Genomic DNA, 15,537 nt, shown 5'->3' with positions numbered 1-15,537 from the left:
GTTAAGAACCGATAAATAAATCTGTGCACGGCTCCCGCACGAAAAATGTCGACGCCGGACTGGAAAAACACGGCCATAATCTTTGTCATTCTTGTGGTGATTGTTATCGTATTGGCCTTTTGGCTTGGACGAAACAAGAGCAGCGGTGGTAACTGGGCCAATCGCAGCGGCAACAGCGGTAATTCGAGCGGATCGAGCGGTGGTGGCAAAAACGATGGTTAGGTGACGATGGCAGAGTTAGGCGCCGACGACGACGACGACGGTGACATGGTGCTAAACCGTTCGCTCTCTCGTCCCGTCGACACCGTCGTCCTCCACGTTTGTTTAGCCGCTGATCCGCTGGATCCCTCTTGAGATCCACTCGTAGCATACAAATGTTAATAAATGTTTACAAATGTCGTTTTTCAGGTCAATCCGGAAAGAACAGCGGTAGCAATGCTGCGACTGCGACGACGGGGAATGCATCACGGCAGTAAGATTGAGCGGTCGTTCAATGCACGCTGTTGTCCTAGTGTAGTAAGGTACGCCGCGACGATCAGGGCGTGTGTGATTCTATATGTATAGAAATGACGGAGCGTACACGTGAACGCGAACAATTTCTCGCGTCGCGCAACTGGATCTAGGTGATTCGATACGCGATGATGATTTTAGCGCACGACGTAATGCGACTAGCGAGCCAGAAGTTGAATTAATGGAGATGGATGAATCGCGTAATGTTAGCGACGACGGTAACGACGCGATTGAAAATTTCAAACAGCAGTTTTCACTGCCCAAATGGTTAATGCGCATGCGACCGGTGCCATGGAATAGCGCCGAGGTGTGCCAGAAGAACGTGCGTCGAGGCCGTAACTGCTGCTTGTTTAGTCCGCTGCAGTACTGCAGAGGCCTCGATGTCATAAATGGGTTCTGTGTGTTTTACCTGCGCGCCTTGTTCAATCTCGTATACATAACAGACGCTCTATATCAGGTTAATCAGAACGGCGAATCTGTGCTATGGCACCGTTCCCAGTGTTTCGTTGCAGATCCACGACCGATCGACGATCGATTCACCGCGGTGTTTCCGATTTTCGAACTATTTGATCGAGAGTCCACAGCGAACGATATTCACCTGAGTAACTTGCATCGCTATTTACTGTCCGTCAAAGCGACCGACTGGCAACGAGTCTATTCGATGCACGTAAACTTTCTGCATCGGTTGATCACGTTGCACGGTAACTTTGCGCTCGCGTTATCAGCGACTCGCGAGGACCAACTGTTTGACAGTCAGCTCATCATGCACTGGAACCTGTGGAACGAATATTATAGCTGGCTTCTCGTGAAACATCCGACACAATTGGGCCTGGCGTACTCGAACGGCTCGGACATTGTCAATATACCGCTACATGCGTGCACAACTATTACGCAAATGATAGTGCGCCTCTTCTCGACGTGTCACACACGAATCAACGATGGTCGCTTCTACAGTCTTCCGTCCAATTACGGCATCCTGGTACGCGGCCATTTGGCCTACCAAGATAATATGTGCTCAAACGGCATGACCACCGAAAGTGGTATACACGCCTGCGGCAATCTGGCCACTCTGCCTATCCTCCGCTACGATGCGTGCGAGACCCCAACTCTGCACTTTGACAGCGCGGCCAATTGCCACGAGAGCTTTTGTGTGAACGCTAAGGTAGACCACGAGAACAAGGGCCTGAGTCGCACAATAATGGTCTTGGATAACAATGAGAGCGACAATGACACGATACTCCCCGTATCGGCTGTGCACGCGTCGTCTAGTAGTTAGCGGCGGCAGCCGTCAAGTCGGTACGACGGCGAACTGCTGTACGATGACCGATGAATGTTTCGTGCTTCTCAAGATGCGTAAAATACAAGCGGCCACCTTTGAGCTCTCAATGAAGTGCAACAGATGATCGAAGCGGTGGCCGTTGTGCACCTCAACGTCGCTGTCGTGGCCATCGTTGTTCCACGATTCGTAGATGACCGTCCGTGGATCAACGCGACTGTTGACATATCGGCAAACAAACGGCTCGTCTTGAAAATTCAACGCGCCACTCGTATTCCGTATGCATTCTACACATCAACGCATGTTGAATATCAGACTGCGTGGGTATTATGGATAAAAAAAGTCCAACAAATAAAGAACTCTTTTGATAAAATCTGTTTATTTCGTAAACAACCTTGACACCCCTTTACGAGTGGTAGTAACATGCCCAGTGGTAATAACACGATAGCGTTTGATCTAAGCAGGCAGCCTGAAAAATTCTCGACCTGACACATACATGACATTAGAAACTGTCAAACTATAATTGTATTGGAAAGTGACATCCCTGATATAAACCCATGTAAAATTTTATTCGATCTATCAAGTCATTCGAGCAGTAGCACCAGTTGAAAAAAGCTTTGTGCAAGATGGGTGCCGCATTTGCTAACAATTAACCAAAAATGCATTCGAATGTGTATTTCTCAAGCGTGTTTGGTACATTTTAATCGTTTTAAGCAAAATAAAATGGATTTCAAGCGTCGTTTCATAACTGTTGATGAAACTTGAATTCACCACTATATACCAGAGCGAAAAATGATGCCTTCCGGAATCACATCACTTTAATGTTGGTATTGAATTGGGAAAAACGTTGGAATAAATGTATTGAAGTTTCAGGAGATTATATTGAAAAATAAAACATATTTCACGGCAAAAAAATTTTCTTTCATTGCTAGGCCGAGAACTTTTCAGACTGCCCTCGTATGATAACGAATATTTGCGATAATGCCCTCTGTACGATGAGTGAGTCAGTGAGGTGTTAACGCTGCCACTGTCATCTTGCTTTCTTGCCATTCTTATCGTTTTGTCGCCGTGATCGCCACAGATTAGCTATCACCGTGTACCAAATGTACCAAAAAAAGTCGTCAATATCGCGATCACAGCAGGTCACAGCAACAGATTGCGCACCTTCCGTTAAAGTCGTCAATGGCGCCGTGGTGGGGGTACATAATAACCTGATTGGAGGAATTTCTCCCACCACTCTGATTTTCGACCAATGAACATAACAACCTTCCCCCTCTACTGTACAAGTTGTACAATTTTTCGGTACGTGACGAGCCGTTCCGGGCGCGCGCCGGTACTATTGTACGTACCGTAGTACAGACCAGTCAGAGGTACAATAGGACCAGGGGCTACTGCTCTGTACTCCGGTATTTTCCGTAACATATATAGAACGGTTGATTTTTTGCGCGATCTCGCGCTTGGTTCGATCGACTCGACTCGATCGAACGAAGCGCGAGTGATGCGAAAAGTGTATGCCAGGACTGCCTACAGTACGGAGTAATTCTGAAGTCACGCTTCGTCAGCTTTTTGATGTGTTCACCTCGAGCGTTGCTGCTCGGCGACATCACGTTGCATTGGCTCGCTATTATGCGATAACAGAACGATATCAAAGTATCGAGCATCATGCAGATATGGCTGAGCTGCGAAGCGATCGTTGAGTACGCTCTCGCGAAGATATAGCCAATCTCGTTTTGCCTCATTTTCGAGCATTGATGCGAAAAACATGCGCGCTACGATGTATATGACAAGCACGATAATGACGCAAACGAGTAGCGATCTAACAAACTTGTGAGAAACAAATTCATCTGTTTCGTCACACAAAATTGGCCCACTCTTGGCATTATGGCGATACGATGCCGTAACAAAAACTGGCCTGATACGCGATATTGGTAATTGTGGTGCAGCATGGACAAAAGAGCTGACAGCAGCTGTATCCGAATCGTCGACTGGTCGTCGAACCTTTGAAGCTGTCATGCGCCGGCGTGTTTCGTGGTCGTCATCGTTCTCCTTCGTTTCGTTGTTTATCGTTGCCAAAATCGCATCCGCTACATTCTTGGAAACTTCGAGCATTCGTCGAACTGCGCGAGTCCGTTCGATCGAATCGTCCTCGCGTTCGATCTGGGTGGGATCTTTTGGCGCAATGTTATCGCTGTAGTCGCGCTCGTCGGTCATATTGAGCACATAAGAATTATTATACTCCGATTTAACTGCTCTTACCAAGTTCGACAGTAATCATCGGCCGGACGAGAAGCCACAATAGCGTGTGCGAACAGCGATGAATCGTACCATTCGTGACAATAGTAGCGCAATGGACTTGAATGCGACACCGTTTGTGAATTCGCGCATATTTCAACATCTCCACAACTTGGCCCCGGGAACCTTTCCGCGCGTGCTCGAGGAAGGCGTCGCATCAGCATTCGGAGTACAAGGCAAATCTCCGGTAATTGACGCGTTCGAGTACATTTACACCGCTTCTCGCGACATGCTCTATTGTCACGACAAAAGGTTACCGAAGGTACTTCGTGATTTATACAAAGCTTTTCTACTTTCCAAGAATGCACAAATTTGTCGAGCGTAGTGCTAAATTTGGTTCACCGTTCGGCCAGTCGTCTGTTATTTTGGAAAGACGCGATCGCTCTGACTACGGGCATGATCGCGGCTCAAGTCTCTCAATGCATTCCGCTGGATCGAGGGATACGTTCGGTCGACATAACGATCGACGACGTTTTCAATGATGTTGCTTACCAATTGAACGGTAGTGATATTAGCATGATAACACGCAACGGTGAATCTACGTACGAAAATCCGTATATTCGAATGCTTCGCACGACGATAATAATGATTGTGCGCGAGTACGTGGGGCACGGAGATCGTGAGTTATTCAGTTATAAACCAACATACGATGACACTGATAGCCATCTTCTGAATCTATACGCAAGTTCGGTAACAATCACACACACTGTGCCCGATAACATGACTGATAAGTTCAATGACACCGTGCCCGATAACATGACTGATAAGTTTAATGACACCGTGCCCGATAACATGACTGATAAGTTCAATGATACAACGTACAAATTTGATGATAGCATGATGCGCAGATCTGGTGACAATACGGCTCACCAGTCTGAAGAACGTAAAAGTGAGAACGAAAGAACGAAAGGTGACAATGTTGATACCGCCGACAATATACGAGGCAATTTTGAAGAATACAATGAACGAAGTGAAGGTGATGCATATCATTTCGCGAACGACAATACATTGCTGGACCATGTCGAACGCCATGTCGAACGCCAGAGCGAGCAAGATGACATATGACGTACAACAAGTGAGGACAGTAATAGCAGCAATTCGAGTATATGGGATCAGGAGATGCTATTGACGCGGAAAAACGAGACGAGTTCTACAAAATCCTTGCGATCGACGTCGATCACCGATGACGAAATGGAAGAAGAAGTTGCATCGAACGAAATACAGCGAATAGTTTGGCCAACTTTGCAACCTATAGCATCAGTGCTAGACGGTGAAAATGCTGTTTCGCCATGGTCGTATAACGAGTGTCACGAAAGGAGTCATGGTCACATAACGAGCAAGCCAAACGAGATAACCAAGAAAACAACAAAATGTACGACGAAGTTCAGGAAAAAGAGACGGAAAAGGAAAACGAACAATCATTACCTAGCAACGAATTGATTGAAGAGAGTACAATCGTCAACGACGACCTACGTGAACGATCGAAACCGAACAAAGGCAACAAACGTCGTAAGCGTCAATACCGCGAATCTCAGTAAGCTGCGAAGAGTAGAGTGATGCGAAAAATGTACACATAGTACACCGAATGAAAAAGTAATGGCTACGAGAGCTCTTCGCAAATTTGTACATGATATAACCGCCGCATTTTTGACCGGGCGAGCATTTACTGGCGCAATAGCTCGTTGGCGAGCAGCTATCGCGACTTTGGCCAAAGACGCTCGAAACTTGGCGTCCAGGTTTTCGTCACTCAAGATTACTCGACAAGTAGCGAGCAATGGATCTGAATTGGTTATGCTGAGCAAGGTTGAGAGTCGTAGGTTCACCATAATGCTACGTACCGCTTGCTCGGTTCAGGCTTTCGAAGCCGCGGCTGACACGGTGCTATCTCCGGTAGCACGCAGTGCTTTTCGCAACTTATATGATATGGCGCGCCTGCACTTTCCTGATTTGAGCGTGTTCAAGCGTACTGAGTATATGTCAAAATGGCGTAATTACGCAATATAGAGCGGAAAGTTGGGCAAATTAGAACTCGTGTACGATGCGGCACGCTTGGAACAAATGATCAGATCTGATCAAAAATTGTTCGATAGAGCTAATAAACTGAACAGAGTGGCATCGCGTACGAAGAAACTCTTGTATTTGGGTGGTGTGATTACCGTTACATCAGTCGGTATATCATACTTGGCCAGCACAGCGGCCAAACATGCTCGCGATAATACTGGATGTTTCATGTATACATGCGATAATACCGGCGTGCGCAAATGTCGTATACTCGGTTGTTCTTGTCCCATGTCACAAAGTGGCGACTCTGACAGTGCGCGACGTTCTAACAGCCTGCGCTGACAGAGACCTCTGGGAAAAATGCAAATCCGTAACTCTGAATGTAATTTTGGTACCGAAGAAGGCAGAGAAGAACCTTTCTGCGTACATTGCAATTGAAAGCAAAACGATCCGAAAAGTTTGGACTTTGTCGATAAAGAAGCCCTACCGGACAACGCTTACGTGCAATGCGAAAGTATAGACGCATTCGATGCGTTGAGCGAAATTATCGGCGGAACAATAGACGACGCATGGAACGCTGGATCTGATGTAGTCAAAGTCGCCAAAGATAGTTTAGCCTCGAGTGTAAAATGGGCGCCTTGGGTATTTGGTAGTATCGGATTTTTTATTTTATTTGTCGTCGCGGTATTTATTTGGCGTTATGCCTCAAGTGTACTTGCGTTTCTTTCGCCACCGCGACAGCATGACGAGGAGGAAATGCACGAGCGGCGAACGCACGAACAACATATTATTGCATGAACACGCGAGGCGCGAACGACGATTTACATGTGAAACACAATGTCCAATAAATGATGACCGTTGCGTTCTATGCACAATCGAACGCGACGAATCAATGAGTTCATAACGGCCTGGAGAATCTCGTTGCCTTGCGTGTTCAAGTGGTTCACTTGAGTGATAATAGCACGCTTGAGTTGATTGATCGTAGCGGGCGGTTTGGCTACATTGTATACGCGCTTTTTCAAATATCCCCATAAAAAGTAATCGGTAGCATTTAGATCCGGAAAACGCGCCGGCCAATCGACGAGCCGCGAGTTACGCGAAATTATTCGCTTAGGATCGAATGTTTTGTTCAACAATTGTATCGTCTGTCTCGCGGTGTGAGCAGTCGCGCCGTCTTGCTGCCACCACCAGCGCTTCAATGCGACCCTGCGAAACGGTTGCTTTCGCAAAGCGGGAATAACGTAGTCGGTTACCATCGTTCGATATCGTTCTCCCGTCACAGATACGGTTTTGCCTTGTTCGTTCTCAAAAAAGTAGGTACTTATGATACCCAACACTGTATGCCGCACCAAACAGTCACCCTCGGTGCATGTGTATGTCGCTCGCGTATAATGTGTGGCTGTTGCGTGCCCTAGAAGCGAACGTTCTGTCGGTTGTAAACGCTACCACTGAGATCGAAGTGCGCTTCGTCTCCCATGAGCAGTCGCTTTGTCAGCGTCGGTTCGACACGTAATATTCGCTCGAATATGTGACAAAAAGTCAGTCTGGTACGCGCATCTGGCAACTTGAGCGCGTGGACGACTTGTAATTTGTACGGTCGCAGGTGCAGTTCACGATGCTGTATGCGCGCCACCGATGAACGAGACATATTCAGTTCTCTTGCACGACGTCGAAGTGACATCATGGGGTCTCGGTTCACGCTCGACCTGACCAGTTCGATCTTTACCAAGTCACCTGTAACCGAACGATAACGATCGATGCGACGACGATCGCTGCCCAATTCGTGAAACTTGTTCGCTATTGCACGTATCGTGCGAGCCGATACTTACAACGCTCGAGCGCGCCGTTCCGCGTCCCTCCCTGAGCGAGTGTAAGTTCGCCACGCTCGCATCGTGCGCCTAGCGTCTCCGCCGTTTTCGTGCCACAATTCTAAAGCGCGAGTACGCATTTGCGTATCCATTCGAACTGAAAACGATGTATGACAATAAGTTATGTGATGGTAATAAAAACTGCCGATCGAACAAATTGTGTGTATATTGCTTCATACCCATGGTGCGAATGATAAACGTGATGAAATAAACACACAGATTGCACATGTACCAATTTTTTATTCAATGGCCACAGTCGGGTCGAAAGCTAAAGCTAAATGTCCGAAAAAATTTGAACGTGTAAACATGTGATAGACTTTAGAAGCGCAATTCTCACAAATTGACACTTTGGTTCTCCGCGAGGACAGCTGAGCTCACGCTGAGTGATGTCATGTTCAGCTACAGCGGAGGATCAACCGTATGTAAATTGCTCAGAAGAATTATGGCATAGATAATTATATTGTCGAAAATTGGCCAACTTCGACTGGCGATTACTTCGCGAAAAATTATTGTTAGACTAATGATTTTTTCTTCAAAATGAAGCTTGAAGTCTCTACTTTAAAATTATCTCCATTTCTTGCATGCGATATACCCCCCCTTCCCCTGTAACCCCTGACATCTAAGGGCATGTTTGATATACTGAAAATTGCGAAGTTTGACGGAATGCACCAACGTGAACAATTTTTTTTTCGGGGACGCCGTTTCGGCGTCATCGGAGACAGCGTCTTAAAGTTCAAATCTTCCTCTTCAATTTAAAAAAATGGAGTCGCTACAATTTTTTTTCGCAAAGTTACAGCCCTTCAAAAATATCGTGGGACCGTGGAGAATACGCAGAGAGTTTGTTTGTCGATGCCAGGAATGTTGGCTGTGGTCAAAACACGAGCCAGGAGCTGAAAAATATGCGCATGTGCTTGCGTATGTATGTTAACAAACACTTTTGCTGTTGCGCCACTATGATTTCCAGTCATTTAATTCGCCGGCCGGTACTTGGCCCGAAGGTCGAAAACAACGATATTTTTGAAGGGTTATAACTTTGCAAAAAAATTGTAAAGATTCCATTTTTTAAAAATTGAAGGGGAAAATTTGAACTTTATGACGATATAAACGGCGTCCCCGAAAAAAATTGTCCACGTCCGTGCATTCCATCAAACTTTGCACGTTTCAGTATATCAAACATGTCCTCAGATGTCAGGGGTTATAGGGGAAGGGGGGGTGTATCGCATGCAAAAAATGGAGATGCATTCTTAAAGTAGAGACTTCAAACTTCATTTTGAAGAAAAAATCATTAGTCTAACAATAATTTTCCGCGAAGTAATCGCCAGTTAAAGTGGGCCAATTTTCGGTAATAAAATTATCTGTGCCATAATTCTTTTGAGTAGTGTATGTTGCGGATAACAGAAAGCAATTAAACGAATTAGGCTGGAGCAATACAGAATACGAATAATATTAATGGCGGCAAACGATCGCGGCGATCGACAACGGTTGAAACCTTTGGACCACCATGTAAAAGTAAAATTTAGAAGGTAGTAAAATAATTAAAAACGGAAAGAAATATTTATTTGAAATGTTTTATTTTAAATAAATTTATAAAGTGCTACAAAATCTACAATATAACATCTACAAAATATAATTTGTTAACACCTTTAAAACATTTATAACATTTAAAACATATATATATATTGTGACGTGGCAGCCGGAAAGGCGCCCGTCCCAGACCGATCTTTCGGCCCTTAGGCGAGACTTTCGGGGGGGGGGTGTCGCCTTGCACTCTCCCCCGTGATAATTAGTGTCAGCAAGCGAAGAGTGCAGGTGGAACGGTCCCGCGTCCCCGAGCTCTGTGCCCCTGGACCTTCCGCGCCGCCCATCAGGACCAAAGGGACAGGTGGAGGAGAGAATGGGACCACGCTCTCAACTGGACCGCCACCCCAGGTGAACGCAATCTTGTTACACTTCTATTATCGGTTCCGTATCGTTGTGAAAGGTTCTCGCGGCCGCTTCCGTTGTCCACAGGCCTGCAAGGATATCGCGCCGAACGGTCGGCGTTCCCGTGCTTGGCGCGTGAACGCCGACTAGACAAAGCCAGCCTAAACACGGAGACCGGGCGAGCGCGAGCAAGAGAGAGAGAGAGAGAGAGTGAGCAAGAGAGTGAGACCGAGCACCCGTCCCGCGGATCGAAAAACAAAGATCTGCGGAAGGATTCCCGTATAGGGAGATTTACCGAGGAACGGGGAGAGACGGGTAGCACGAGACAACACCAACGGACAAGAAAGTCTGTCAGGGGAGAAGGAAATAAAAAGAGGAGACTCCCATTGTCGCTCTCTAATATCGCCGACCGGCTTCCGAATAGTACCGGAGAGATATCGACTACCGCGAAGGAGAATAAAAGCAAGAGAATTAGTGAAGTTTTTGGCGTCAGCAAGCGGAGGGCTCCGAACGTACCGCTCGCCTAGGAGGGGACGTCAGTGGCAGCGTGTGCCAGAGCGAGCGTGAGAGGGAGAAGAGAGGAGGACTACGTCGCCGGGAGGTTCCCGATTTTGTAAGACCTTCCACCTGCATTATCGTTTCGGTGTCGTGAGAGTAAAGAGTCTCGTCAAAGTTATCGGCGTAGCGAACAATCTCGAATTCGCGAGAGCCCAAGCGGAGTGTATCGTATCGAGGGGTCGGACCGTTCCGATTCCCGAAATAATAAAGCTAAAGATAGTCGAAACGCGCCTCGTAATTCTTGTGTTTTCCCGGTCATTCCCGACTCCCGACGAACCCTTCCCGTCTACCGATTTAAATATCGAAGAGCTACCGGTCCCGTCGACTTCGAGTGTCTCGGCCCTTTGGTGAAGTGTCGCGTAGCGTTGGTGAACGGTGCAGCCCGCTGCACCTGGCGCCCAACCGATTTTGTGAGAGCTAGGTTGGCCGAGACGCGTGGACCGACGGCAGTTTGCCGACGGCGAGCGATAATCGCGTCGCAATATCAAATACAAAAATTACCATATTTTACTGTTTACTCGCTAATATCACTGCAACTATCACTTTGTGCTGAACTCTCTATCATTTCGCTGTCACATTTTTTATCAGAAAATATAACGTGTTCTTTTGTTATATTGTTCATTTCAGTCATTGAATGAGACACACAGGAATCAGTATTTTTTGGAGTAATTTCATTCCTCTCATTAGCACATTCGACATGGGTTACTTCATGCATCAATATGGGACTTTGTTTACGACGTCCTTTTCGATTTGGTAGGTTATTAAGTTCATAAATCTTATGTGCTATATGAGTCCCAATTTGTTGTGCCTTATAGTCTGCTGTTACTTCGTCTTCACCTTTTTTAGACATTGCATAATGTTTAACAGTAGCTTTAAACAATAAGAAAATATCTTGTACAATAAAAAATAAACAATATAAATAAACAGTTTGAAGTTTGCATAAGAAATTACCTCTTATAGCTTGTAACTTTGTAGAATCTAGTGCTGGTCTAGGTGTCTCTTGTTTATTATTTTTATTTCTATTGGATTTAACACCAGTTACTGAACTATTTTTAAGAGTATCAATGCCAAACACAGCGATGGCCAAATTTTTCACGAACTGTGCCATTGTTCTTGAAATTACAAATATTGTGTCATATTGACATGTACATATATACAGGGTGTCCTATTTTAAGTGTCCACCCCAAATATTTTTCTTATTTTTAATTTTAGAGAAAAATGGTTCAGACACGTTTTGTATGGTTTCGAGGGGGCCATAAGACTATACCATTGATTTGACCTTGAAGCGTCATTTGAAGGTCACGTAAAGGTTACCTCAATTTTTTTAAACAGCACCCCCAATCTTTTATTACATATTCTTAAAGCTGACCTCGAGAGCTTTCCAAAACACTCTAATCAAATGTTTTTCGGTGAAGTACTTTTCGAGTTATGAAGCTCCAAATTTACAAAATTTTGATAAAAATACAAAATATTTCGTAAAATATTCACTTTCCGATAGTCTTATCTTACATGATCCAACCAGTCAAGGCAAGATCCGAGCATGATCCAGCCAGTCAAGGCAATATCCGAGCATGATCTAGCTAGTCAAGGCAAGATCTGAGCATGATCCAGCTAGTCAAGGCAAGATCCGAGCATGATCCAACCAGTCAAGGCAAGATCCGAGCATGATCCAGCCAGTCCAAGCAAGATCCGAGCATGATCCAACCAGTCAAGGCAAGATCTTATTTTGGGTACAATTACTTAAAGTGTTCAAAAGCTTGGCCGTTTACTTGTATGTATAGCTCCAGTCTATGGTGAAAGTCGTCCCTAACTTTTTCAAGAACACCTACATTAATATTTCTGCAAGCCTGTCTCCGGTTTTTCATATTTTCAACGGTTGTAGGCTTTTGCGAATAAACTATATCTCTAATGTAGCCCCAGAAATAAAAATCTAGGGGTGTCAAGTCGAGTGGTCTTGGGGACCATTCTTGAACTCGGCTGCCCATACCAATCCACCTATTCGGGAATATATTGTTTGAATATTATGTAACAGCTCGAGATCTATGAGCCGGTGCTCCATCTTGTTGGAACCACATTCATCTGAGTAAATCATTGTCGACATGTCTCAAGAGGTTGGGCAGGTCATCTTGAAGAAATCTTAGATAGATTGCCGTATTGAGATTTTCTTCAAAAAAATATGGACCAACAATAACATCTCCCAGGATGCCTGCCCAAACGTTAATGGACCACTGCCGTTGGAACTCTTGGCTTCTCTGCCAATGTGGATTAGCATCTGAATAATAATGGCAGTTAACCAGACGAAAATCGTCCATAGTAATAAGTTGCGTCTAGATAAGGCCAAAGGACCCCAGGGTTGCTGGCCTGTGGTCGGAGAGGGGGTCCTTTGGCCTTATCTAGACGCAACTTATTACTATGGACGATTTTCGTCTGGTTAATAATGGCAGTCTATTAACGCCTCCTTTATTACAAAACGTGGCTTCATCAGAAAAAAGCGTATCAGCAATGAATCGGGGATTTTGTTGGATTTGATCTCGAGCCCAGTTACAAAAACGTACACGGCGTTGGTAGTCCCTCTCTTCCAATTGCTGAGTTAGATGAATGTGATATGGGTGAAACTTGTTGAGCTTGAGCATACGATTGGCTGTTGATTTAGATATACCGTATTGCCTCTCGTAATTTGTCTCGTAGAGATTTGAGGATTCAAAGCAACGGCACCTATAACAGTCAATGATGTGACTTCATCAGGGCTCGATTTTCGCCGGTTTCTTCTAAGAAAACCCTGTTCAGCTCTGTCGCAGAGTCTTTTTATTACTTTCCTTTAGAATGGCGTCTGTCTGGAAATCATAAAGCCTTTATGTTGCCGAATAATTATTCCTGGCCTCACCCAAAATGCGAATCATGTCCACAATTTCATTTGGTGGATAAGCAGCCATAATTATAAAGAAAAAAAGCGCCAAAGGGGCAAAAATTCCTGTCTTATAAAAAAAAGTCAATGGATAATAATATGCGTCTGTCTGAGACTTCGCCAAAATACCGACAGTTGCCCAGGTAAGAAATTTGAAACAAGCCTCTTGATATTTGTTTCATTAAAAGAATTGACAATTGCACTTTCACAATTGTTACAGTTCATTGATTATCAGGCAATACAGGATCTCGTCTTGACTGGCTGGATCATGCTCGGATCTTTCCTTGACTGGTTGGATCCTGCTCGGATCTTGCCTCGACTGGTTGGATCGTGTAAGACAAGACTATCAGAAGGTGAATGTTTTACGAAATATTTTGTATTTTTATCAAAATTTTGTAAATTTGGAGCTTTATAACTCGAAAAATGCTTCACCAAAAAGCATTTGATTATAGTATTTTAGGAAGCTCTCGAGGTCAGCTACAAGAATATGTAATAAAAAATAGGGGGTGCCATCTAAAAAAATTGAGGTAATCTTCACGTGACCTTCAAATGACTCTTCAAGGTCAAATAAATGGTACCATCTTATGGCCCCCTCGAAACAATACAAAGCGTGTCTGAACTATTTTTCTCTAAAATCAAAAATAAGAGAGATATTTGGGGTGAACACTTAAAATGGGACACCCTGTATACTCCATAACCAAGATGAGTCTACAGATAGAACAAAAATTATGAATCTATACAGAGAAGTTTATAAAAAAGAGCAATCATTTGCATATCTACCTCATTACGTTCAATATTCCTACAACCTATAGGAAGGTCTCCAACTCTCTTTTTAGACGTAGTAGGATTTTGCTTAAAATATTCGGACATTAAGACTGTTAAAACAAAATAAATCATTATTAAAAATATTTATACATGTCTCAGAACTTTAACACATGAACTCCATAGGAGCGTAGAGCTAAGTGAGAGGAACACAAAAGTCCTTTTCCATATAGAAAAGATGTTAATAGTTAATAGTTTTTTAGTAATAACCGCGCGAAGTTTGGCGTTTGTCACGCCAGCGCGGCCTATACACGCTCCACGACTATGTGTGTGGAGTCTGTGGGGTAACGCGGCTCGCGCTGACCGTTACGATAGTTGAACACAAACACAACACACAAATTCACACATACGTCGTCACGACGGTCAGCAGCAAAATAGTTCGCCATGGACAGGAACAGATGGTAATCACTTGGTGCCAGGTCCGGACTATAAGGTGGATGCATAAGAACCTCCCAATCAAGCTCCCGGAGCTTCTGGCGAGTCACTATTGATGTGTGTGGCCTGGCGTTGTCCTGGTGGAACACAATTCCTCTCCTATTGGCCAAAGCTGGCCGCTTCTGGGTGATTGCTTCCTTCAGACGGTCCAATTGTTGACAGTACAGTTCCGAGTTAAGAGTTTTGCCGTAGGGGAGCAGCTCATAGTAGATAATTCCCTGCCAATCCCACCAAACACACAGCAAAACCTTCCTGGCCGTCAATCCTGGCTTAGCTACCGGTTTCCGCCGGCTCACCGCGATTCGACCACGACCGTTTTCGCTTGACGTTGTCGTAAGTGATCCACTTTTCATCACCAGTGACCAAGCGCTTCAGAAATGGATCGATTTTGTTGCGATTCAGCAGCGATTCGCAGATGGAAATTCGGTCCATGAGGTTTTTTTGCGTTAACTCGTGTGGCACCCATACATCGAGCTTCTTTTTGTATCCAGCCTTATTCAAATGGTTCCAAACGGTTTTTTGTGCAATCTTTAGCTCTTGGGCAATCGAAACAGTGCTTACATGACGTTCGGACTCGACAATGTCCATGATTTTATCGATATTTTCGACAATTGGCCTTCCAGTACGTGGTGCACCTTTGACATCGAAATTACCGGAACGGAATCGACGAAACCAAAATTACGCGTGATTGGCTGTTACAGTATCAGGACCATAAACACTATTCACATTTTCAGCCGCCTGACTTGCGTTTTCGCCTTTATCGAAGAAAAACTGTAAAATATAGCGTATTTTCTCTTTGCTAGTGTCCATCTTTGACACGCGCTCAAACAAAACTGAGTCAACTAATCACAAAACTGTCAGAAAAGTCTTTTTAGTACGAAATCTCATCTTTCTAACGCCATCTAGTGGAACTCGATCGGACTTATACAACGCGAGATACAGATAAC

The sequence above is a fragment of the Harpegnathos saltator genome, unplaced genomic scaffold (assembly GCF_003227715.2).
Source record: "Harpegnathos saltator strain DR-91 unplaced genomic scaffold, Hsal_v8.6 scaffold524, whole genome shotgun sequence".
Classification (NCBI taxonomy): Eukaryota; Metazoa; Arthropoda; class Insecta; order Hymenoptera; family Formicidae; genus Harpegnathos; species Harpegnathos saltator.
This window is presented reverse-complemented; position numbering follows the sequence as displayed.